The sequence below is a fragment of the Scyliorhinus canicula genome, chromosome 18 (assembly GCF_902713615.1).
Source record: "Scyliorhinus canicula chromosome 18, sScyCan1.1, whole genome shotgun sequence".
In the NCBI taxonomy this organism is placed as follows: Eukaryota; Metazoa; Chordata; class Chondrichthyes; order Carcharhiniformes; family Scyliorhinidae; genus Scyliorhinus; species Scyliorhinus canicula.
In genome coordinates this window covers 127919612-127946751 of record NC_052163.1, presented here as the reverse complement: position 1 = coordinate 127946751, position 27140 = coordinate 127919612, and positions in this window count along the sequence as shown.

The window sequence follows — 27140 nt, the reverse complement described above, 5'->3', positions numbered from 1 at the left end:
TGCCTGCTTACCATTGGCTGGGGACTAATGACAATCCCACAATCCTGTGGGAGTATGAGCTTCCCCAATGAGGGGGTGGGAGACTCCATGCATAAATAGAGCTGGCCAGTTTGGAACCAGCAGAGAGAGAGGAGTGAGCAGCAAGGGAAGTTGCTGCTGCTGCTGTATATATATGTTATTGGAAATAAATGTTATTTCTTTGTATCCTGAAGACTCGTGCTGGATTCTTCGTGGCCATCACAAAAGAAGGCTACATGTTTAAGGGAGAGATTCTGATTGAAGGGATTCAATGGAGATGCACGAGCTGAAGATTGAATTCGATTCTAATCAGCGGGCAAACATCAAGCACAAACTCAGGCGGGATCCTCCACTTCGCCAGCAGCGCACTTGCGCCCGCGGGTTTCCCGAGGGTTTGGGGTTCCCACAATGGGAAACCCAATTGGCCGGCTGCCGGGACGGAGAATCCTGCTGCCACCGGGGGCGCGCCACACCAGAAAACGGGTGCAGCGAGACGGAGGGTCCTGCCCATCTGAAACCCTCCACAATTAATAAAATACGTTATGATGGCTGCAGCATTGAATTCTGGGAAACAAACAATGCTACAATGACCACAGTTTAAGATTTAAAGAACAGTGCTTAAAATAGATTAATTGTCTGAATTTGACCTTTTCAGATTAACATGGCTGTTATAACCTACCAGGGTAAGAGCTATTTTTGCTCCTTACTGCATTATTTATTTACAGCTGGTATCAATTGGAGCGTCATAGTGTAGGAATTCAGACTTGAAGCATGTTTTTCCCATGTTAAGTGAGGCAAGTCAGAGCCAAACTACGTCCTTTGCATTTGACAATAAATCCATGAGGTACTGAATTTTGTATGTTAGTGATTAGTCAGCTTGTAAAAACCCAGGAGAAGGGATTGTTGGCCTGGCAGTCGAGGCTCAGCCTGTCGCAGGCCGTTGCAACCAGCACTGCTGATGGTCTTTGGAATAATTGCCATAAAAAGCAAACGCTCCCAGGGCTAATGCGTCATTCTATTTAAATGTAACTCGGGAACATTACGCTGCTGTTGACATCTCGCTGGTAATGTACATTCAGTCCTGCTTCCTCGGTCCCTCTCCAGCTGCCAACAGATCGCAGATAGGTTTTGTTCCTGATTTGCTTCTCATTACCCAGGTGAATGTTATTGGCATCAAGCCAATGACCTTAACCTCTTGGCAGGTCGGGTTTCTCCCCCCCCCCCCCCACCCTCGACAGCTGCAATTTGTTTTTAAAAGGATGGGGTCGCCTTTACAAAGCCCAGAGCCATTAAGAAAAAAATATTTTTGTGAGGTTTCCCTTTGCTGCAGCAGAGTGCGGAGCTCACAAAAGAATTGGACTTAGCTCGGAGGAAAGATTGGGTAGACTGAGATTGCTTTCCTTGGAATGAAGAAGGCTGAGGGGAGAGTTCGGTGTATAACATCGTGAGGGGTCTCAAGTGAATGGACAAGAGGGAACCAGTTCCCTTAGCAGAGGAGATTAGTAATCAGGGGACATGAATTTAAAGTAATTGGCAGAAGGATTAGAGGGGAGTTGAGAAATATTCTTACCTCGAGGGCAGTGAGAATTTTGGACTAACTGTTTGAAAGGGGTGTAGAGGCACAAACCCTCACCACATTTAAAAAGTACTTGGATATGTATTTGAAATGGCTTACAGGCAAGAGCTGGAGAGCGGATAAAGGCTGGTTCACTGTTTTTATCTGTCTCAGATAGAATAATAATTAATAATATTTTTTATTTGTGTCACAAGTAGGCTTACATTAATACTGCAATGAAGTTACTGTGAAAATTTCCTCGTCATCACACTCCAACGCCTCTTCGGGTACACAGAGGGAGAATTCAGAATGTCCAATTCACCCAACAGCACGTCTTTCAAGGCTTGTGGGAGGAAACCGGAGCACCCGGAGGAAACCCACGCAGACACTGGGAGAACGTGCAGACTCCACACAGACAGTGTGAGCCGGGAATCGAACCGAGGTCCCATGGCGCTCTGAAGCTATTGTGGTACTGTGCCGCTAATATCATTGGTCAATATGACTGACCAATCGACCTTCTTCGGTGCTGGAAATATTCTGTGAATGGAATTCCCCCAATCAGCCCATGGTACGTTGATGGCGGGATTGATGGTGGATGGGCTCACAGAATCTGGCTGGATCAAAAAATCAGAAACCCACCAGTGTATTTACCACAAGGGCATTTTACCTCTGCTGTACAAGCACATTTGCCTAGCGTTACAATTATGATGTTTACATATGTTTCAGGCTGTGAACTTAGGTTAAAATGAGGGGAGTTGATGTGATTATTTCAATTCTGCCAGATCATAAGCCTGGACGTAGTCAAGGGACTGGCAGACCCAGGTGTGAAGTCTGTACACCTAGGGACAAAGGGCAAGGGCAGCTGTGCTAACAGTGAATAGACTTGCTGGCTCCTAGATTTTGGGGAAGAAGGAGAATGGGAAAGAACAGCAGTTGGTGCGGTCAGAAGAATGAAAAGGCAGCAGGTTCTTTGCGAGCTATCAAAGCTAGACGCAGGAGGGAGAGTCAAGGAGACACATTCTGCAATCATCTAAGGAATCCAGGAGATACGTCCTGGTGTGGCCAAGGGGAAAGAAAAACCAGTAGGGTCAACTCTACTGCTCATAGCGGACTTGGGAATCTCTCCAAAAACTAAGGGAAGTGCCAGGAAAGCATAAACCCATTGGAAGTTGGAGGCCACGGTAGGTTATTCAAGGACAGTAATTCTATGGAGTCTGCAATGTCTGATAAGTATAATAGAGGAACGTTCCTTTCTGTAGTTTCAAGTATACGTTGCCTACAAAGATAATGGGCTGGATTCTCGGCCCTGTGACGCCAGAGGCACGGAACACAATCGGGCGTCTGGCCGAAATCGAGGTTCGTGCCAGGTGCTGACCCGATTGCTGTGACCCAGTTCCCTGCTGGCAGTGCCCTGCTGGCAGTGGGAATGAGGTTGGCACCCTCGTGGCAGCGGGTTTTAATAACTCATTTACATCCCGTTAGCAGGCCTGGCACCAGATGCCCCAGGCTCACCTCTGGGCCGGGAATCACTTGGGTACGGATCAGGACAGGCATCACTAAATGTGTACCTGACACGCTGGCCCCCGCATTGGGCCAGGGGGTAACTCTTGAAGGGAATTCTCACCAACGTCCACCCGAGGGCCACCTTTCACCCCCCCCCCCCCCCCCCCCCCCGCAATGCACCACCTGCACATCACTACTCTTCCAGACCCCCCCCCCCCCCCCCACAGGGACCCCCAGAAAAGAGATCCCTGTTTGGAAGCTAGAGACCAGTCCAGACAGGAGCAGTGAAAGAAATTACAGTTCTAACACTTATCTGGAGGGACCATGATTCTCCCCCCTCGCGCCGGGTGGGAGAATCGCCGGGGCGCCGCACGAGTCCCGCCACACTGCCCCGGCACCCGCACGCGATTCTCCCACCCCCCCCAACCGGCGCGGCAAGAATCACGGCTGGCAGCTGGGAGAATCGCCGCTCAGCCGTTTGCAACGGGCGAGCGGCGATTCTCCGGCCCAAATGGGCCGAGCGGCCTGCCCAACACGGGACGGGAACAGCGAGGAAACAGCGTGTGAACGCTGGGGGGCGGCCTGTGGGAGGGGGAGAGGGGTTCTTGCATCGGGGGGTGCCTCAAAAGGGGTCTGGCCCGCGATCGGTGCCCACCGATTGGCGGACCGGCCTCTCTGAAGGAGGACCTCCTTTCCTCCACCGCCCCGCAAGATCCATCTGACATCTTCTTGTGGGGCGGCCTCGGGGAGGACGGCAACCGCGCGGGGTGACGTCATTTACGCAGCGTCGCTTTGTGTGTAAATGATGCGACTCCGCTCCTAGCCCCCCGGGGGTGGGAGAATAGCGAGCGAGGAGCGGCCTCCGACGCCGGAGTGAAACACTCCGGTTTTCACTCCGGCGTCGGCACTTAGACTCCCGATGGGAGAATTGCGCCCCATGTGTCTATTCCTGGAGGCAGAACAGCTCTGCCCTCTGTTTAAATCCCTCAGATACTTTGTTGCAAGCTATTCATTAATTTCAGGTAGTGGGCTCTGATTGACAGCTTCCTCAAAACAACTGTAGCCTTTGATTCATTCATCTCCCTTCATGGGTGAGTGACTCTAAATGGTGAAAACCCAATGTTTACAAACATGTACCACATCAAAGAGAGGTAAGTGCACTCAAGCCTGTGATTGCAATGCACTTACCTCTCTTTTACATATGACATGTGCTGTAATACCTCTTGCAGTAAATGCCTGTCATAGACCCTGTTGCCTATCTTTCTCCGTGATAACGACAGTGCAAGAATATGCCCAGAAGGAATGGCTTGAAAATTGTGGAAATGCTTGTTGTTTTGACTCCTGAAAATCCAGCAGTCTGACACTGTGGAGAGAACTGGGGCAACAAGGTGAGCCAAGGATGGGGAACAAGACTGGGACAGCAGGGGTGGTTTGGGGTGGCAGAGGTGTGTGCAAATTTATTTTGAAAATCAAGGTACAGAAAGGAGAATTCCAAATCCCCACTCCCAGTTTTCGTCACTGATTCTGCCAGCCACTCATTCAACTTTACTGTGCAAAGCCAAGAAAATGCAACTGCCATGCCATTGGCTCTCAGTTTGACATATGACGACGTGGACAGATTGTGCGAAGGCTCTAACACTCAGCGGAAGCGTTTTAATGTCACACAAATAATGGAAATGACTGCTGGCCAAATTTCCCTGAAAAAATGCCTCCTGTGCCAGCTGGCAAAGGAAAATCCTTTGTGATCAATCAAGTCCCCGAGCGGAATTTAAACCCACAACCTTTTGCTTCACGAGGACTTTAAGGTACAAAAGATGAAATGACTCAGGTGTGCGATTAATACCCATGTCAACATTTTGTACAACAGGAGGGGCTGATATTTGCAGAATAGAATTTCAGAGCATAAATTTAAAATATCCAATGCGTCCATCACAATCATTTCACTATTTAGATTCATGCATTATGATCACATCAGCAAATAAATTGATTCCTCCACTGCAAAGAATGGGTTAACTCCATTGTAGCACAAATTGTCCATGATTTTCAGAAGGTCAACATTTTGAATCAAATATTTATGCACGCAAAGGTATTTTTGTTTACTTGTTTTTGAGATATTTCTGTGTTACAGTACTTGACGTGAGTTATCGCTGTATTATCTCTCTCGTTGTGTGGGACTGTCCTGTACATTTCTTGTGAGTTGACAGCACCTGGCAGTTAAAAATAGACCGAATGACAATCGCGGAAGGATGTTCTTTGTGATGTTGCGTCTGCCGAGTGCTGGATGCTGAAGGGCTGTTTCACTTTGATTTGCTTGTGAGGTTCCATTCGGACAGTAATGTCAGAAAGCAGGTTGGCAAAGAAAACAGTGACATATGCATGTTTTCACGTCGCCTTGATGCTTCCAAATTGTCTGCCTCCTACTGTGGCCATTTTGATGAGGGAGAATGGGACCACACCATCAATATAACTGACACGAAATGTCTGCCACCCTTGTGGAGCTCCCTGATGGTTTGATGCTGGGGTAAGATACCTCACTGACCACGGCTGTAACAGCTCAAACCGTTCCTCTATTCCTTCTTTTACTTCTTCGCTCCTCTTGTGGGTAACGGACTAATCTGCAATAGGATGGTCCCTGTCGTTTCTTAAATGAAAAACATATTGCTCCTGCTTCATAGCGTCACCTTCAACCTTCTGGAGATCAGGGGGTAATTAGCTCGAACCATTCTGAGCAAATTGCCACGTGCCACGACTGGCCATAGATTTCCTGTGCTGTGACCCTCACTGGAAGGAACACTTGTGTCTGTTGCGTAAGAGCAGAATTCAGGCCAGCTGATATTCCTTACCCCTCGCAAATCTCCAACAGTACTACGCTGTATCAATACGCATCGTGGGCTGAAAGGCCTGTCATATGCTGTACTGTTCTATGTTCTACTACTGCCGCCTGATCATCATTTGCAGCATACATGTCTGTGTAAATAAGTTGCTCATGTTTTCCCTACCAATAGCATAGATGGGAAATTGTACCCCATTCTCGAGGCTCATGTATGACCAGAAGGTACCCGAGGAACCTTCTAGGGCAATTCTCAGAAACCTAACATAGGTTTGACTTTTTTTTTGGACTGGCTTTTATCCCATAAATGTGCAGCCTGGAGGTGAAAATGATCAGAAGCGAGCCTGCAGGAGAGTCGCAGGAGGAACTGAAGGCTGGAGGACAGGTACCAGCAGGGGTCCGGCATGCCTGGAAGACCAGGGATGTCCTCACCCACACCAAAATCATATAGGACGAGGCTTTGTCTGTCAGCACACCCCCTCCCCACCTCATTCCCCTCCTTCCCCCATCCCTCCACCCCAGTGCTCACTCAGTGATCCTCTCTCTTCTTCATCTTTTGTGGTTTACTGTTGTGTCTAGGTGTGTCCCCAGGATGCACATCAGAGGTGGAGGCAGCCAGCTGCTTACCATGCCCTGTGGCCTTTGATGCCCTTGGAGGTTCTGGAGCTGGAGGGCCCTGGCTGACTTACTAGTGTCACAGGCATCGCCATGCCACCCTGTTCTGCCCGCTGCCTCTAGGATACGCCGGTGTCAAGAGAGGGTGGTTCAGAAGAACTGGAGACCGTTGTCATCTCCTTGGAGGCAGGCCCGGGTTGGTCTCCAGTGCTTCATCCTCCCTAACGGGGCCCCTAGGGGGGGCCACAAGGGACAGAGGGGGAATCTGGTGAGCTCCAGAGGCCTCTGCGTCATCCTGGCATCATCCTAGCACCTCCCCATGGTGCCGACACCCTCAGCCATGGCCCTCAGTGACTGGGACATGCTCTGCAGTGCCTTGGCAATGTCCACCTACATCAGGGACATGTCCCTCAGTGACCGGACATAAAGTTCAGGCCCTCAGCCATGGCCGTCACAGACTGAGCCATGTCTTGGATACCACCACTCAAGATGCTGACCTCGTGCTCCAAGCTTTCCACTGCGGTCACCACCCTAGCAGGGTTAGCCTCGGTGCCACACATTGTTGGCATCATCTCCCGTGCCCGTAGCCCTTGGGACTCCTCCAATCAGCTAATGTATTTGTTGGAATGTAGCTGACATCCCCTCCTGAATCTCATGTCTGTGTTCTATCATCTGCATCAGCTCTGGGAGAACCTTGTCCAGAGGCTCAGCATCTGACTGGGACCCAGCTGGGTCCTGAGTTCAAGCAGACCTCTGACTGCTGACCCCCTTGGATGTTCCTGCCTCCACCTGATCTGCATCAGCAACTATGTGGCTGATTGTGGCCACTAATGTCATCCACTAAGTTGTGTGTCTCTGCATTGATGGAAGGTGGGGGTGATAGCTGTGATGTATTGATGGGGGTCTCCCCGGAGCTCTCCTCCGAGTTGGTCTCTTGGGGGGCGGGGGGGGGGGGGGGGGGGGACACTCTGGATGGCCCAACCCCATCAGATGGAGATCCTGTGAGAGAATGGACTTGTGGTCAGTGAGAGGGAAGGATCATTTTGTCTGACATAAACAGTTCACGTGAGACAGGTCATCTGATGACGAGGGAATGGATCGTCACCTGTGAGACGCAGGTCAACCTCGCTGTTGGTGACTGCTCTCTCCTCGGTGGACTATCTTCTCCTGAAGGGACAAAGACGGGGTCTTGTGAGCCACATGCTTGATGGATCAAGGGGGTTTATGGCAGGTGGCATGTGTAGGCACCAAAACTGGACATGAAGGGATTCTGCCTCTAGGTTCCAGGGGGTGCTGAGGAACAAGCATGAAGATTAGGTGTGGGGAGGGTGCGAGGTGTCAGCCAGTGATTTGTTTGGAGGAGGTGGGGGGGGGGGGGGGGAGAAGGAATTTGAGGGGTGGCAGGTGGAACTGATGCCAGGCAAGATGTGGTAACTTACCCTTGCAGCTCAGTGGATGTCGTTGGTCTTCTTCCGACACTGGACAGCTGTCCGCACGGACAGCCGCTGCCCCTGTCTCTCAGGCGGTATTGCTGACCCTGCTGCTGATCTTCCGACCCCCTCGGGGATCCAGGATGTCCCCGTCTGTCATCCACAGCGTTGAGAAGCCTGGCCAGGTCGGCAAACCAAAAGAAAACTTTAACTCCCTCTGTAAGTAGATGAACGGATTAAATTTTCTTGAGAGAAGGCAACTGTTGTGTATTGTAACAAATTGTGTCATGTGCTACATGATTACGTGGTGACTTCATTGGAGGCTCTTTGGGGATTTTTCCTCTCTTCCATCTTAGACCGTGAGCAAGCAACACCTCTGTAAATAACCTCTGACAACTGGTTAAGTGACCTAAGGTGCGGTAACCTGGTTCGTCTTTGTCTCCACTCTGAAGTAAAAGCAAAAATCCTGAAAACATAAGAGCGATGGAAGCATCTTCCTGGAGATGTCGGTTGAACCATATCCCCAGGTGGAGAAAATGGCACAGCTAAAGGGTGTGGCAATGGGATTGGCGCTGACAGCACCGGTTGTTGCTAACTGTTGCTTTTACTTAATTGCTCTGTTTTAATAACCTTTGCTCTAGAGTCGCCAGGTATCTTTCTGATACCACCACGAGGTTCAAAGCCAAGTGCTGATCAATAACTCAATACACCAGTTAGTAAGTTTCAAATCAAAACACATTTATTATACACAATCAATCACTACTCTAGACTATCACTAACACTAAAGGCCTATACTTAGCTTTCAAATGGCCCACCAGGTCAGAGGAACAATGGCCTTTGTCCGGTTCTGAGTCTGCAGGCTTCAAGCTGGTATGGACTAGTAGCTAGGAGCGCCTATCTCGTAGCGTGCATTGACTGGAGTCTTACTTGGTTGGTGCAGCTGCTAGGCAGGTCTCTCCTTGCTGAGAGTCATGGTCAAGTGTTCTTTGAGAGGGGGTCTTCCGGTGGCGGCAATGCGGAGCTATCGTAGGACTTTTGGGTTCTTTTAAGGGCCCCAAACTGCGCTGGTTCAACGATTCCCGGTGTGTGAAGGTGTCTGGAGTAATATCCCCCGGGATTTATGATGTGGACCCGGAATGGGGCGAGGAAAAAAACGGCAGCAGCTCCCCTGGAAAAGCGGGGGAAGGTGGACAAAATGGCGGTCAGTGGAGCCCCCGAGGAGTGGAGGCAGTGGGCGGAGGAGCAGCAGGCGGCCCTTCTGCGCTACTTTACGGAGCTGAAAGTGGAGTTGCTGGACTCTTTGAAAGTTACTACAAGTAAGCTGCTGGAGACCCAGACAACCCAGGGTGCAGCGATACTTGAGTTGCAGCAGCAGGCCTCTGAGTGCGAGGATGAGGTCTCGGCCCTCGTGGGGAAGGTGGAGAGGCACGAGGCGCTCCACAAAAAGTGGCAAGATCGTTTTGAGGAGATGGAGTTTTGGTCAAGGAGGAAGAATTTGCGGATCCTGGGCCTCGCGGAGGGGCTGGAGGGGTCGGACCTGCCATCTTATGTGGCCGTGATGCTGAACTCGCTGGTGGGGGTAGGATCTTTCCATCTGTCCCTGGAGCTGGAGGGGGCCCACAGAGTACTGGCCAGGAGGCCTAAGGCGAATGAACCCCTGCGGGCGGTGCTGGTGCGGTTCCATCGGTTCAGTGACCGGGAGTGTGTGCTGCGATGGGCCAAGAAGGTGAGGAGCAGCAAGTGGGAGAATTCGGTAGTGCGCATCTACCAGGACTGGAGTGCGGAGGTGGCTAAGCGGAGGGCCGGGTTCAACCGGACGAAGGCGGTGCTCCACAGCAGGCAGGTGAAATTCAGCATGCCGCCGCCTGCACGCTTGTGGGTCACCTACAAGGACCGGCATCACTATTTTGAGTCCCCGGAGGAGGCGTGGGCCTTTGTGCAGGCTGAAAAGTTGGACTCGAACTAGGGATTGGGGACTGTGGGGGTTTTTTGTATCACTGTTGCTGGCTATTCTGGTTTTTTTTATCTGCTTTCGGATGGTGTTGGTTATGGTTTTGTGTTTTAAGAGGGGTGTTGGGGGTCTGTTCTTTTGCACGGGGTTGGTGGATGGGTTGGGACTGCTGTTTGGGGGCTGCGTTGGGGGGGTGGGGTGGGGCAGTGTGAAAGCGCGGGCATTCCTCTGGTTTCCCGTGTTGCGGGACGAGGGGGGTGGAGCTGGAGGCAAGGGGGGCGTGGATATCGGATCCGTTTTCCCACGCTGGAGCGGTGCCAAGGAGCTGCTGCAGGGTGGGGGTGACCCCATAACGGGAGGGGTCGGAGTTAGGGCGGGAGCTGCTGGGGTCAGCAAAAGTCAGCTGGCTCACGGGAGTACTATGGAGGGAGTGGCGCGGCTAGGAGGGGTCCTAGCCTTGGGGGGGTGGGGGGGGGGGGGATACCGGGTTGCTGCTGGAATGGCCAGGGAGGAAGCTGGTGCAGGTCGGGGGGGGTCGGGGTGAGGTTCTATCGCCATGGGAAACGGCCGAGTGGGGGGGTGCTGGCCAAGGAGCGAGCAGTCGATGGGCTATGGCTAGTCGGCGGGGGGGGGGGGGGGGGGGGGGGGGGGGGGGGGGGGAGGGGGGGGGGGTGGCTCCCTGATCCGGCTGATCACGTGGAACGTGAGGGGGCTGAATGGGCCGGTTAAGCGGGCCCGGGTGTTTTCGCATCTGAAGGGGCTGAAGGCGGACGTAGCCATGCTTCAGGAGACTCACCTGAAGGTGGCGGACCAGGTTCGTCTGAGGAAGGGGTGGGTGGGGTAAGTTTTCCATTCAGGGCTCGACACGAAGAACCGGGGGGTGGCGATCCTGGTGGGGAAGAGGGTGGAGTTTGAGGCGTCTGAGGTGGTGGCTGATAGTGGCGGCAGATATGTGATGGTGAGCGGTAAGCTGCAGGGGGAGAGGGTGGTGCTGGTAAATGTATATGCCCCAAATTGGGATGATGCTGGTTTCATGAGGCGCATGTTGGGCCGCATTCCTGACCTGGAGGCGGGGTCCGGGGATGTATTGAGAGGTACCTCGAGGCCAATGATACTGGGGAGGTCCAGGTGGGGATGGTGTGGGAGGCTCTGAAGGCAGTGATTGGGGGGGAGCTGATTTCCATCCGAGCCCATAGGGAGAGGGGGGAAGAGGGAGGGAGAGGGAGAGACTGGTGGGGGAGCTGCTGAGTGTAGATAGAAGGTACGCGGAGTCCCCGGAGGAGGGATTGTTGGGGGAGCGGCGTAGCCTGCAGGCCAAGTTTGATTTATTGACCACCAGAAAGGCGGAGACACAGTGGAGGAAGGCGCAGGGAGCGGTCTACGAATATGGGGAGAAGGCGAGCAGGATGCTGGCGCATCAGCTTCGCAAGCGGTACGTGGCTAGGGAGATTGGTGGAGTGAAGGATAGGGGTGGGAATGTGGTGCTGGGGGCGCCGATCGAGTTGGAGGAGCTGGTTAGAGGGATTGGCCACATGCAGTCGGGGAAGGCGCCGGGACCGGATGGGTTCCCGGTTGAATTTGATAAAAAATATGCGGACCTGTTGGGCCCCCTATTGGTTCGGACCTTTAACGAGGCATGGGAGGGGGGGAGTTTTGCCCCCGACGATGTCACGGGCACTGATTTCCCTGATCCTGAAGTGAGATAAGGACCCCCTGCAGTGTGGATCATATAGGCCAATTTCACTGTTGAACGTGGACGCCAAGTTGCTGGCAAAGATCTTGGCCACTAGAGTAGAGGACTGTGTGCCGGGGGTGATACATGATGATCAGACGGGATTTGTGAAGGGGAGGCAGCTGAACACTAACGTGCGAAGGCTGCTAAATGTGATAATGATGCCAGCGGCAGAAGGAGAGGCGGAGATTGTGGTGGCATTGGATGCGGAGAAGGCCTTTGATAGGGTTGAGTGGGGGTACTTGTGGGAGGTGTTAGAGAGGTTCAGGTTTGGGGAGGGGTTTATTAAATGGGTGAGGTTGCTGTACGAGGCCCCGATGGCGAGTGTAGCGACAAATGGGAGGAGGTCCGAGTACTTCAGGCTCTACCGTGGGACGAGGCAGGGGTGCCCCCTGTCACCCTTGCTTTTTGCGTTGGCAATTGAGCCTCTGGCCATGGCTCTCAGGGAGTCGGGGAGGTGGAGGGGTATGGTGCGGGGTGGGGAGGAGCACCGAGTGTCACTTTATGCAGATGACTTGTTGCTGTATGTGGCAGACCCGGTGGGGGGAATGCCGGAGGCGATGGAGATTCTTCCTGAGTTTGGGAGTTTCTCGGGCTACAAGTTGAGCCTGGGCAAGAGTGAGCTGTTTGTTGTACACCCAGGAGATCAGGAGGAGGAGATTGGTAGGCTCCCGCTAAAAAGGGCAGTGAGGAGTTTTAGGTACCTGGGGGTTCAGGTGGCTAGGAGTTGGGGGACTTTGCATAAGCTCAATTTTACTAGGTTGGTGGAACAGATGGAGGAGGAGTTCAAAAGGTGGGACATGCTTGCCAGCTGTCGTTGGCGGGTAGAGTTCAGTCCGTTAAAAATGACGGTTGCTACCCGAGGTTTTTGTTTTTTGTTCCAGTGCCTCCCCATCCTTATTCCGAGGGCCTGTTTTAGGAGGGTGAACAGCAGCATCACGGGATTTGTTTTGGCGCATGGGACTCCGAGGGTGAGGAGGGCCTTTTTGGAGCGGGGCAGGGATAGAGGGGGGCTGGCGCTGCCCAACCTCTCTGGGTTCTATTGGGCGGCTCATGTCTCGATGGTACACAAGTGGGTAATGGATGGGAGAGGGCAGCATGGAAAAGGATGGGGATGTCATCCTGTGGAGGCACGAGCCTGAAGACACTGGTAACGGCGCCGTTGCTGCTCCCTCCAACGAGGTACACCACAAGCCCGGTGGTGGCGGCTACCCTCATGATTTGGGGGCAGTGGAGGCGACACAGGGGGGAAGTGGGGGGCTTGGTGGAGGCCCCGCTGCGGGGGAACCACCGGTTTGTCCCAGGGAACATTGATGGCGGGTTCCTGGGGTGGCATAGGGCGGGCGTAAGGTAATTGGGAGACCTGTTCATTGACGGGAGGTTTGCGAGCCTGGGTGAGCTGGAGGAGAAGTTTAAGCTCCCCCCGGGGAATATGTTCAGGTACCTTCAGGTCAAGGCGTTTGCTAGGCGGCAGGTGGAGTGGTTCCCTTTGCTGCCCCCGCGGGGGGTTAGGGATGGGGTGCTTTCGGGGGTGTGGTTCGGGGATGGGAAGGTGTCTGACATCTACCAGGTGATGCAGGAGGTGGAGGAGGCGTCGGTAGAGGAGCTGAAGGCTAAGTGGGAAGCGGATTGAGGAGGGGACAAGGGCGAACGCCCTGGAGAGGGTGAACTCCTCGGAGAGGGTGAACTCCTCCTCTTCATGTGCGAGGCTTAGCCTCATCCAGTTCAAGGTACTGCACAGGGCTCATATGTACGGGACGAGGATGAGCAGGTTTTTTGGGGGTGAGGGCATTAGGTGTTCGGGGAGCCCAGCGAACCATGCCCATATGTTTTGGGCATGCCCGGCACTGGGGGAATTCTGGCAGGGAGTGGCGAGGACGGTGTCGAGGGTGGTAGGGTCCAGGGTCAAGCCAGGTTGGGGATTTGCAATATTTGGTGTTGGGGTGAAGCCGGGAGTGCAGGAGGCGAAAGAGGCCGGTGTTTTGGCCTTTGCGTCCCCAGTAGCCCGACGGAGGATCTTGTTGCAATGGAAAGATGCGAGACCCCCAAGCGTGGAGACCTGGATCAATGACATGGCGGGATTCATTAAGCTGGAGAAGGTCAAATTCGCCCTGAGGGGGTCGGTACAAGGGTTCTTTAGGCGGTGGCAACCTTTCCTAGACTTTCTGGCTCAACGATAGGGAACTAGGTCAGCAGCAGCGGCAACCCGGGGAGAGGGGGGGGGGAAAGTGGGAAAGTGGGGGGGGGGGGGGGTATTGTTTATGTTACTTTAATTTATTTTAAATTTATTTTGTTGTTCATCGGGTTTGGAGGGGGTTGGGGGGGGGGGCTCGTTATATGCGTTGTTACGGGTCCGGGGGGTGTTTATTATTGTTATGATTATTGTTTTGTTGTTATACATTTTTCAAAAATTTCAATAAAAATTATTTATAAAAAAAAAGAGTTCTTTGAGAGCTGCCAAGAGATCCTGCCAAGAGATCAAACTGAACTTGGGGACTCAACTTTATAGTCCCCAGGGGCTTCGCGCCCTTGGGGGCAGACACCGGACCTGGTCCCAATTAATTGGACCAAGTCCCAATTGATTTCTCCAATACTGGAGCTGTTCCCTGATCGCTGGGCGGTTCCTATGTGCCCGTTGGCCTTCCTTTGTCCTGGCTCCCGCTGGCGCCGGAGAGTCTGGCTTGGTCCCGATCGCTTCAATGTTTCTAATTGTTCCTGGGGATTGCTCACTAATATGTAGATGGCTCCTGGTTTGGGTTCTGCAAGTCTTAATACACAGGAAACATTGCACCTGCTTGTTCTCTTGTGCCTGGCCAAATTTCCCAGCATTCTTTGTGGGCCTCCATTTTGGAATCGGGAAGTGGCCGCCCCAGGTGGCTACACGGTCGATGGGTGTTGGCAATGGGATTGGCGCTGACAGCACCGGTCGATGGGTGTTGGCAATGGGGTTGGCACTGATAGCAGCGGTCGATGGGTGTTGGCAATGGGATTGGCGCTGATAGCAGCGGTCGATGGGATACCTGGGTGTCAGTCACTGGAAGCCAGATATAACCCATTGTGGAATGTCTGGAGAATCCGCTCTGAGAATCCGAAATGAGAAGCGAAAGCTGGGAAATTCTCGGAGGACAGGCTGTTAAAAGGCTGCAGTATTTTTCATGACCTTCAGAACATGACTTTACCAGGAAAGCAAGCCATTCCTGTATCTGCAACGCTGCGTCAGGAAGAACAGCTCAGCATTGCTCTGTGTTTTTTCTGTAGATTATGGGAGAAGAACAATAAAATGAGCTGACATTTATTTTTACCTTTTTATTTGTTTGTGGGTTGGGAGCGTGCCAGGAGGGCCAGCATTAATTGCCCATTAGCAGGTGGTACTGAGCTACCTTCCTGAACCTCTGCATTTGCCATGGTGAGGGTATATCCACAGCGCTGTGGAGAGAGGGAGTGCTCGGATTTGATCCAATGACGGAACGCTGAGATGGTTAAGCGCAACCTGGAGGCACGGGTAAAATAAAAGCAACATAATGTGGTTGCTGGAATTCCAGAATAATTCCCAGCACTCTCTGTATTTGCTGGCAGCAGTAGTGTTCCCGGTGTGAGTGCTGCATTTGTCTTTCTAGGTGTTAAAGGTTGCAGGGTTGGAATGGGCTGCTACAGCTGCCCTGACAAGGACCTCGAGGCGTAAACGTTCAGGGCGACCGTCACTTTGACAGCCACCAGGAGTAGGTGTCCTCCCCTGTACCCCCACGGTTCCGGATGCTCCTTGATCCGGTAGATATGCCATCCGGTCTCCTTGGTCAGCCGGAATCTTCGGCAACACGCTTGTTTCGGCAGGTCCTCGAAAGATGGACGCTGCTGGTACACACGAGGCCTGATGCAGCGCCTCCTTCCCACCGCCTCCTCGGCCTGTTTTGCGGCCGGCTCTCCATCCTCACTGGCTGGCACGTGCTCGTCTGGGGCAGGTTCCTCCCCCAGCAGCTCCTACTCAGGCGGCCTCGGTGAGGCCCCCAGGTCTGTGCGGCCAGGCAGATGCCAATCACTCCTGGTTAAATATTGAAATCCATTGCAAGGGGTGAAGGGGAGGCGTGTCAGCCTGGTAAGAACTTCCTTGCCCACCCAACTCCAACAGGCTGCCCGCTTGCCCAGGTTTACACTGCAGCCCCCAGCCCCACCCATCCGATTCCATTCACCGCCCCCCCATCCCATTCACCGCCCCCCCATCCCATTCACCGCGCCCCCCATCCCATTCACCGCCCCCCCCCATCCCATTCACCGCCGCCCCCCATCCCATTCACCGCCCCCCCCCATCCCATTCACCGCCCCCCCCCATCCCATTCACCGCCCCCCCCCATCCCATTCACCGCCCCCCCCATCCCATTCACCGCCCCCCCCATCCCATTCACCGCCCCCCCCCATCCCATTCACCGCCCCCCCCCATCCCATTCACCGCCCCCCATCCCATTCACCGCCCCCACCCCACCCCTGGTCGTTCCCCCTGATACTTTGCCCTCCGCACTGCACCTCTGGTCTTGTCGGTGCATGGCACCGGGGGAGGCATCTAACCACACCATCCGGCAGGGGTACTGGTGGCTGGCACCATGCCAGCAGTATGTTCTGCGGTCCCTGCCCTGCGCACTCCTATGGGGTCAACTGTGGGTGCCTTCCTTGGGTGGTCCATGTGTTAACCCGCCAGCAGGGTGGCACCAGCTGGGCGGGGGAGGTGGGACGCAGTCGCCACCCACTGGGCGCCATGCTTGGTGGCATGCACGCGGACAGGACCCACGGGTGGGGCTCTGCCAGGGCGTTGGGGATATGTTGGGACTGTAGCTGCTGTGTGCTATGGGTCCTTTGTGTGGCATACCGGTTGTGCCTACTTGTCTGAGGACAGGATAGATGGGGGCAGAGCGCAGTGGGCAGGCATGGCTTGGTGACCGTTAGTGGTCCTGCATGTGAGCCAACTGGTGGTGTCACTGGCGGGTTGTCTGCCTTCTGAGGGGAGGTTGTGCCAGGGAGTGCCAGGGAGTTTGCCGACGGCCACGGCACATGCATGCACACTCCAAGCCCGCCCCCCCCCCCCCCCCCCCCCCCCCCCCGCCCCCGCTGCCCCTGCAGTGAGGCAATGTCTTGGATGGGTGCACCGGGGCGTGCCAACACCTAGTGGCCACGTCCTATGCAGGACCACACCCAGCCCGTTGATGGGTCGGCTGGGATCTATGGGCTCCAAGGGGTGGTGGCCTGTTGGGGGCGGTGGGGCACCCATACAACCGGCTCTGTGCATCATTGGGACACGGTGGGCAGTCAGTGGTGAAGTGTTGGATAGTGTAGGCTTGCAAAGTGAATATATACCACCAACACTGAGGAAGGTTCAACTCTATTTTATTAACTAACTACAGTATTAACTAATCGACATACGAGAACTGTGGGTTTAAATGATGCTAGTTTAAACTAGAGACCCAAGCCTTTCCGAACCAGTTGAATCTCTCAGCCCTTGGTGTCAGTCTGTGCTAAACTTGTTGAGTTCTTGTTCTACTGAGAGGCAGCATCCAGAATGAGCGGGGACCATGGTGCCCTCTTGTCTTTATAGTGTGTGTATTCCAACTGGTGATTGGCTGCGGTGTTTGTGCATGTTGATTGGTCCCAGTGTATGTCCATCAGTGTGTGTCTGCACCGTGATATACTGGTGTATATTATGACAAGTGGAGTCTCGGGGGACACCCCGGCTCCATGGCCCATCTCCTGGTCGCCCCCTGCTACACCCCCCCCCCCCCCCCCCCCCCGGACCCTGGCAGATGCCTCCCCAGCCAGCGGCACGACTGGCAGCCCACCGTTACGCCTTTAGAAACTTGCCTTACCTCCTCTCTCACCCTCATCAGCCACGGCAACTGCTCACCGATTTTAAATGAGACAAGCAAACCGCACCATCGCCACTTCCATCTGTCAGAGGCGGGGCACCGTGGGAGGCTAGAGAATACCGGGTCGGACCCGTTGATGACATGCTAACGGCCGTTACTGTACAATTTGCATGTGCACACCAGCACGCGGCGTGGAACGCATTCATGGCATCAGCGAGGCACTGGAGCATGGTGTTCCGTTGGACACCTGGTGTCGACCTTGATTATTGTCTGATCTGTGATTCTCCTCCCGATCCCGATACGGGCGAAGCTGGATGGAAAATCCCGCCTCAAGTGTCTGGTCCTATCACATTGCTGTTTGTGCAAGTTTGCTGTGCACAGATTGGCTGCCATGTTTCCCACATTACAACAGTGACTACACTCGGGAGCACCTCATTGGCTGGAAAATACTTTGGGACATCACCAAACACATCTGCGAATCTCAGATCTGTGGCAATACGCCATTCAGTACATCATTGGATACCATTCAGACTGAGCTTTGAACTCGCAAACTTCTCTGTCAGAGGCAGGTGTGCGAGCACTGATCTATAGCATGCGGAAGACTTATAGGAACTCATATTTACATCACCTGTACTGGATATTTTGCCAGTGGGATTTGGCCGTGCACTAGTGAAGGTATGTGGAGAGGTGATACTGCCTGCATTCTGTTTAGTCTGGACCCCTGTTTATCATGGAATAAAAATCCATGTTTACATGACAGCTGTAAATTTTGCATTTGCTGTGAATTTTCACTGACTCTCAGTAGATGGTTAGGTATAAACATTGCAGAACTATTTATACTGATGACATTCCAGAGTCTAAGTTTTAATGCACTGACAGAAGATCTGACACGTGCTGTAAAGTAAGAGATTCATGGGAGTTCCAAATAAGAATAAGGTGAAAGTTTCGCTGTTGACCTGCATAATGGGGCTTAAGGCCCAGGATTCATTCGGCTAAAACAAACTGTTATCTGGCTGCAAGTGTTCCCATGTTTTTGCCACTATCAATGAGGGCTCGCTGCCTGATGAAGTCTGTCCCTACTTTGTAAAATCTGAAAGGCAAAGAGAAGATCTTTATAAAGGCCAGTCTCTGTCACACATGTTTGGGTTTGTTCGGAGACTCAATTTCACTTCCAACGCTCAGTGTCCCAGGACATACGCTGTGGCATTCTGAGCAAGGAGTCTATGCAATCTCCCGCCTTCTCAACATATCCTAAGCCCAGGGACAGGACTTTCTAATATAATTTTTAATAATCTTTATTGTCACAAGTATGCTTACATTAACAGTTACCGTGAAAATCCCCTTGTCGCCACACTCCAGCGCCTGTTCGGATACACAGAGGGAGAATTCAGAATGTCCAAATTACCTAACAGAACGTCTTTCGGGACTTGTGGGAGGAAACCGGAGCACCCGGAGGAAACCCACGCAGACATGGGGCGAACGTGCAGACTCCTCACAGACAGTGACCCAAGCGGGAATCAAACTCAGGTCCTGGTGCTGTGAAGCAACAGTGCTAAACACTGTGCTACCGTGCCAACTCCCCCCGATGTTTTCCAGCAGCAGAGCCTGGGCTTGCCATTAACTGGCAGCAGGATGTTTCAGACCCGCCAATGGCGTTTTCAATTGTCCGGCAGCCACTCCGCCGGGGAATCAACCACAGGCCATCGGCGAGACAGGAAGAGTGGAATTAGAGGGCTATAGAAATTGGTTTAGTGCTGGCCTGCGAGAGTCGGGCAATTGGGAGAGGGAGAGCAGCGATCATGCAGGAGGACAGGCAGCCGGAGAAGGGAATTGATGATTGGGAAGTGGCCAAAATAAGAAGGTTGAGAGATTGGGACTGGGTGAGTTGTCCCTGCAGATGGCTGGCATCGATATGACAGCTCGAATGGCCTCATCCCGTGCTGTAGCCATTCCATGATGTTGTTTAATTTTCCAAAATATCTTTATTCATAAAAGGTGGAACAACACGTTGCATATTAAACATTTGCAGAAAGTGGAACAGAATTCAACTCGTCTCCATCTGGCATGTTCCACTTTGAGGGGCCCCAATACTTTAGTAGCATCAACCAAGAAGGTTAAAGAAAACGTGGCTTATTCCAACATGCTAGTGTGTGGAATATACATCGGATCCCAGCGAGTTTGTGCTCTCAGTACGAAACCTGGCCGACCTTATACAGATCTTAATCATGGAGAATTTGGGGCTCCGTGGCCCCTTAGCGGGGGAGCTTGTATTTGTTGAGGTTCGTGGGGAGCCTGCTTGCTCCAACCGTGTGGGTTATAACCAATATCACTTTTATTCTCTTGATATCTACAATATATGTCAGGCATCAAGCATGGGCGAGCTACACAGCTTCGTTTTGGTCCAGATGATTCGATGAAATGAGGGATGATAATGGTTTTTCACACCGCAGTGGATCAACAGTCCCGTATCTCTGGCTCCACAATCATGCAAGTATTCTTTAAAAAAGTACCTCTTTGGTGGCTGCTTTTAAGGATCGCTTGACTTCGGCCTTTTCATGCTCCTTAATCGGTTAAATTGCCTGCTTGATTTTTGGCAGACGCACGTCTGACTCTAATCCATGCCCGCGGACCGATATATTGCCCAAATGCGCGATGATGTCGGGACATGTGCCCGACGACATCTCCCACAATTTCACACGCTTCCGGATCAGGCAGCCGCCCGCCCGATCAACATAAAATCATGGCCCATGTTTCCAGCACATCTGAACACGTGTCTCGTCTGCCACATACGCAGATGCCCATTTTGTGCCATTGAATTATTGTGACAGAATTTCTGCCCCCACATCCCAATCCCTAACCAACCACAAAGACACGACAAATTATCTCTTGGTGAAATTCACCGCCAAAAATCATGCATTGTTTGAAAATAATTGACATGGAGATGCTGCTTTGCAAGGTCGATGCTGCTTCGTTGCAATTTACACTTTCTGAAGAGTGAGCTCGTTCGTTACCTAACCCAAATCTCACCTCTGTTAAACCTGGGTCGACTCATTCCAGATGGACGGGGCTCGGATTTCAGCTTGTTTTAAATTTTAACTCCCATCCTGACCGTCTCCTGCTGTCTGGTTTATCTCACCTGACAGCCAGTTAGCGAAGTAAGAAACTAAAAGCTAATCTTTAATTTACAGGATTTATTTACAGAGTAAAACATTCCTGGAATCTACCTCCTCACTAACAACAGTGTCCCTAAAGTGTCTTGTTATATTCTGTTCAGTGCGCCAAGTAAACCAATAAACAAATTACCCCATTGACAGCCCTTAAACGGACATTGTTACAAAAATCAAATTTGATGAAGATGTCGGGGGAATTTCCCGTTGCCTGGTGGCGATATCGTAATCAGCGATCGCGCGAAGAATCCCTTTTTACGACCGAATCAGGCACGCGGCCTGTTTTCAGATGCTCCGCCCCCTCCAAAACGGCATCATCGGGGAGCACCCCATTGGGACGGCCTCAGGACATTACCTGAAGGCCCTCCCCAATGCTCCGCCCCGATGGGCCGTGTTACTGACGGCGCGGGGCATGTGTGCTCTCAGTTCGCGTCAACCTCACGTGGCGGCTGCGGACTGTTCAGCGCCGCCACAGTCGGGGGGGGGGGACATGGTGGGGGGAGGGGGGAACACGGTGGGGGGGATGGTCCCGGGTGGCAAGGGGGTGTCCAGGGGGCACTATCTGGCAGGTCAGGTCCATGTGCAGCCAGTGCCATGTTGTACAGCGTGACCGCTGCAGGTTGTCGCCGTGCGCATGCCCAGCCACGGACCTGGCTATTCTCTGGCCGTTTTTGGCGCGGGAGCCGGGCATTTTGCCCGGTTCCGCTTCTAGGCCCTCACTGGTCTCAGAATCGGTGAGGGTTTGGTGCCAATTTTGCCGTCATAAAACGCCACAGTTCCCATACCGCCGTCGGCACTTGGCCTCAAAATCTGAGATTCCAGCACATCGTTTCTTGTCTTGATGATGCATTCTGGCCTTTGTGGTGCACAAACACCATGGAGGACCTCGAGGGCAATGCGGACACCTGGGGCTCCCTCTTCGGGCAGACAGTCAGGGTGAATAAATCCCCAACTGCCTGCTGCCTGGACCTGCTTTTAGTCATCTTGGCCAAGTCTAGGAACAGGCTAACAAGAAGGCCTCCCCTACCCCCATTCTGCACCAGGGAAATGTTTATCTGTGCTCTTTTGAGTAAAATCAAATAAACAAATAATCTAATTAGCTAACAACCACCAATTAAAGGGGCACTGTATATAAAGCAAATCTTTAACAGAAAATTATCAAATCAAATGAAGATAATGTTCTCGGGATTGATGATACGCTCCAGCCCCTGTGACGACCAGCTGTGGAAGGCCTGAAGCCTGCAGGCAGGCATCGCATGTTCACTCTCCCGGGACACTCTTCAGTGAACGTAGCTGTGGAGGAGGGACAGACAGTCGGGTCGAATGACCCCATCAGCCGCTCACTGCCTGCACCTGTTAATGGCCACTTGACCAGGCCCAGGAGCAGACTAACAAGGGGATTTCCCCAACACTGTCCCATCCCTAACCCCACTCTGCAATGGGGAAACTTCTCTTTGCGATCTTTTGAGTTCCAAATTGAGAAAATGAATAATTAACTAAAGATCCACTTCTGAAAGGGGGCCGGGTTTCTCCCCTACCCGGCGGGGCGGGGGGTCCTGGCGGGATGGAGTGGCGTCAACCACTCCGGCGTCAGGCCTCCCCAAAGGTGCGGAATTCTCTGCACCTATAGGGGTTAGGCCCACGCCGGAGTGGCTCCCGCTCCACCGGCCGGCGCGAATGGCTTTTGGCGCCCTGCCAGCCGGGGCCGAAAGGTCTTCACTAGCCGGCGGACGTCCGCGCATGCGCCAGCGGCTGCTGATGTCATACCAGCGCATGCGCAGGGCAGGGGGTCTCTTCCACCCCCGCCATGGTGAAGGCCATGGTGAAGGCGGAAGAAAAAGATTGCCCCCATGGCACGGGCCCGCCGGCCGATCGGTGGGCCCCGATTACGGGCCAGGCCACCGTGGGGGCACCCACCCGGGGTCAGATCGCCCCGCGCCCCCCCCCCCCAGGACCCTGGCACCCGCCCGCACCGCCAATCCCCCTGGCACCAGGCGTGCTTTGATTCCTGCCGGTTGGGAACGGCCTGTCAGCGGCGGGGCTTCGGCCCATCGCGGGCCGGAGAATCGCCGCGGGGGTCTCACCGACCGGCGCGGCGCGATTCCCGCCCCCGCTGATTCCTGGGTGGCGGAGAAATCAGGCCACAGCAGGGGCGGGATTGACGCCAGCCCCGGGCGATTCTCCGACCCCCGGGGTACTGTAAAAAAAAACTTCAACAGATTTAATATTGGTTTGATCCCCGGCTTGGGTCACTGTCTGTGCGGAGTCTGCACGTTCTCCCCGTGTCTGCGTGGGTTTCCTCCGATCGCTCCGGTTTCCTCCCACAAGTCCCGAAAGACGTGCTGTTCGGTGAATTGGACATTCTGAATTCTCCCTCTGTGTACCCGAACAGACGCAGGAATGTGGCGACTCGGGGATTTCACTGCAGTAACTTCATTAATGTTAGCCTACTTGTGACACTAATAAATATTATTATTCATAAATTAAATGAAAACATTATTATGGGTGGAGATTATGCTCACCACCTCCACCTGTATATCCTTGACCTTAATTTATCCAATTAACATATAACTAACATCGCCAGGTGTAAAAACACTTTCACTGTTTCTACAATGTGATCTTAAGCATACATAGATGATCAAATCTTCAAGAACAATTTATAGGGTCTGTCTACAAGCTATTTGGCATGTGTGAGATAGAGATGCATTTGTATAATTAATAAATCATTGATTTCTATATCTTTAAGCTAATATGCATGGCACAATACGTTTTCATTTCCTAAACAATCTTACTACTATGAACAACACACTCATTCATTCATTTATTCATTCATTGCAAAGTCTGTTCAGTTGCCAGGCAATGGTATGGTATTTTGTATTCCAAATGATTCAGACATCGTTCGATCAGAGTGAGATTCTCACAGCTGACATTATTTCACTCTCAGCTCAACCTTTCTTTGTTGCAGTTGTGAATCACTGTATTTGTTTTTGCATGCATTAAAATAAGTAGCTTAAAAGATTGTTATTTTCTTTGCGACAAATTATCTTCAGGGCTGTTTTGTGTGGATTTTACACTCTCCAACTCTTCCCTTACGCCTGCCCTGGAGGTGATCTGACACACAGTGGGATATTGTTCCCGTACCTGGTGTAATTGGCCATCCTCGAGTATCATCAAGGCAGTGAATCAAGCTCTTTGACTGCGGAAGGCATCATAAATCAGCCCCGATCTTTCTTCACCCTGTGCCCTCACGCCGCCGGCATGTTTTGGTCCTTGTCTTGCTAGGAGAATGGGATCTACCAGATGACAGGGAGTGGGATAGCTTGACCTTGGTCTCGGACAAAGCTCGGCACAACATCGAGGGCCGAAGGGCCTGTTCTGTGCTGTACTGTTCTATGTTCTATGTTCTAATTCTGATTCAGTGACATGGCACATGGGGGCTGGGTGGGGGGGATCCTGCCCAGAGTTTTTCTACATTGTTCTCTCAGTGCGTTTTTCACCTGTAGGTGACACTAGGGTGGCCGTCTCACCCATCTTCAAATCTCTAGAGCTCTATTCTTTTTTTAAAATTTAGAGTACCCAATTCATTTCTTCCACTTAAGGGGCAATTTAGCGTAGTCAATCCACCTACCCTACACATCTTTGGGTTGTGGGGGTGAAACCCACGCAAACGCGGGTAGAAATTGCAAACTCCACACGGACAGTGACCCAGAGCCGGGATCGAACCTGGGACCTCGGCACCGTGAGGCAGCAGTGTTAACCACTGCGCCACCATGCTGCCCCTCTGGAGCTCTACTCCTTGAGAAATTAAGTTATTGATTAGTCACATCTTTGGATATCTTACAAACCGTTGATAGATCCAGCATTGCCACACAGGGGCTGGTTTAGCACACTGGGCTAAATCGCTGGCTTTGAAAGCAGACCAAGGCAGGCCAGCAGCACGGTTCAATTCCCGTACCAGCCTCCCCGAACAGGCACCGGAATGTGGCGACTAGGGGCTTTTCACAGTAACTTCATTGAAGCCTACTCGTGACAATAAGCGATTTTCATTTCGTTTCATAATGCCATCGGGCGGAGTTTTCCAAAATAATGGCAAAGTGTCAGGTTCTGTCTGAAAACCGAGGTGTTTCTCTCCACAAACAGAGCCAGGTTTTCTGACCAGATCTTCTGAGACCCCGGAATGGCATGCCTTGCACCATCACTCTGGCGAGGCGGGTTCTGATAGAGTCGGCTATCTCGACCAAACAGAGATCTGGATGCCACCTTGAAAAGGTACCCAGATCAGCGAGATAAATAAACTACACCCCCCCCCCCCCCCCCCCCCCCACCACCACCGTGGGCATGGAGGACCCCCTCACAAGCTTTGAGTTCACCCCCCCTCCACCATGGAAGTATCAGGGGCAATCTCCGCCCCCCTATGTGTTTGCAGGTGCCTCCCCTGTAACATACATAACGGGAAGCCCCCCCCCCCCCTCCTTCAATGGAGGACCACACACAGGACCCTCCTTAATAGGGGGACCTCCATCAGGGCCCTTCATGGGGGAACCCCCTCAGGGACTCGCTAACTAGAGGTACCACCAACTGAAGGACCCCCCCCCCATAGAAACCCCATTACTAGAGGGACCTCCAACAGGGACACCCAACCTAGAGGGACTCTCCCCACAGAACCCGCCCAGAATAAAGACCCCTGTCTGGATGCTAGAGAGCAGTCCAGACAGAGACAGTGACCAAAATTACATCTGTAAAACTTACCTGGAGGCACCATGGGCGGGATTCTCCGACCCCCCACCGGGTCGGAGAGTCACCCGCGGGGGGGGGGGGGGGGGGGGGGGGGGGGGGGTGTGAATTCTGCCCCCGCTGGCTGCCGAATTCTCCGGCGCCGGGGATTTGGCGGGTGCGGGAATCACGGCGCGCCGGTCGGCGGCCACTGGCAGTGGCCCCTTGACAATTCTCCGGCCCACGATGGTCCGAGTGGCCGCCCGTTTCCGGTCGGTCCCGCCCGCGTGTGTTACGACAGGTACTTACCGGCGAGACCTGGCTCTGCGGGCGGCCTCCAGGGCCCTGGGGCCTGGACCACGATCGGAGCCCACCGATCCGCGGGCAGGCCTGTGCCGTGGGGGCACTCTATTCCTCCGCGCCTGCCGGTGTAACAGTCCGCGATGGCTGGCGTGGAGATGAACCACCCCTGTGCATGTTCTGGGATGATGCCAGCACACGCTGGCGCTCCTGCGCATGCGCCAACTCGCGCCGGCCGGTGGAGGCCCTTCGACGCCGGCTGGCGTGGCGCCAAGCCCCTTCTGCGCTGGCTGGCGCGGCTCAAACCACTCCGGCGCCGGCCTAGCCCCTGAAGGTGCAGAGGATTCCGCACCTTCAGGGCGGCCCGCGCTGGAGTAGTTCACGCCACTCCTTCGCGCCGGAATTGCCCGCCCCGCCGGTTTCCGAAGAATCCTGCCCCACGTGTCCATTCCTGGAAAGACAGCAGCTGTGACCCGTGTTTCAATCTCTCAGTTCCTGTGGTTGCAACCTATTCATTATTTCTCGCAATGGGCTGTGACTGACAGCTTCCACAAAACAGCTGCAGCCTTGATTCATTCACCTCCCTTCATGGGTGAGTGATTCTAAATGCTGAACCCCCAATGTTTACAAACAGCAACCACATCAAACAGAGGTAAGTGCATTGCAATCACAAGCTTGAGAGCTTCGGCCCCTGTTACACAATTCGGAGAGGAGCAGGGGAGTGCTTGCCAGTATCTGAACCAACATTTCCTGGGTAACTATCAAGGCTCCAAGTTAGAAATCCAAGTCTCTGATTTTAACTCAGAATTTTGAGACGTTTTTGAAGAGTCCAGGGCAATGGGGCAATTGCCTATCAGAAGTTCGGACTTCCTGGGTAATTCCCAGGAGTCTATTATTTGGGACCTCCAAGGGGTATGTCTGATCTCCGGGGACCTGGAGACTGGGCGATCCAGGCCATTACATTGCAGCTTGACACTGGAGTTACTAAAGCATTGGAACACCAGTAGTGCCAAAGCATTGATATAATACCAACTGAGGCTCCAGACCCCCAAATTTGTTTTGATTTGAAATAGCTTTTACCAGGAGTTGTTCTGTCTCCATTATTATTAATTGGAACAGTAAATTGCTATTCGACCATTTGCTTTTAAATTGAGTCCCCCATAAAACACAGAACTATAATTTTTTTTGTTATGAAACCAAATCCAACTGTTCAGGAGCTGACAGTCACACACTGAATAAAACACCTGTGGTGATCTCTACCACTGTATATATGTGTGTGCTTGCATTAGGGGATGTATGACAGTACCTGTATTCCAGGTTTTCTGGTAAGCCCCTGCCGGCTAGCTCCGCCCCCAGGGAGCCGTATAAATATGCATGAATTTCCCTGAGATGCCATTCTACAACTGCAGCCAGAGGAATAGCATCTCACTGTAATAAAGCCTCTCTTGTACCTCATCGAGTCTTTCGTGTGCAATTG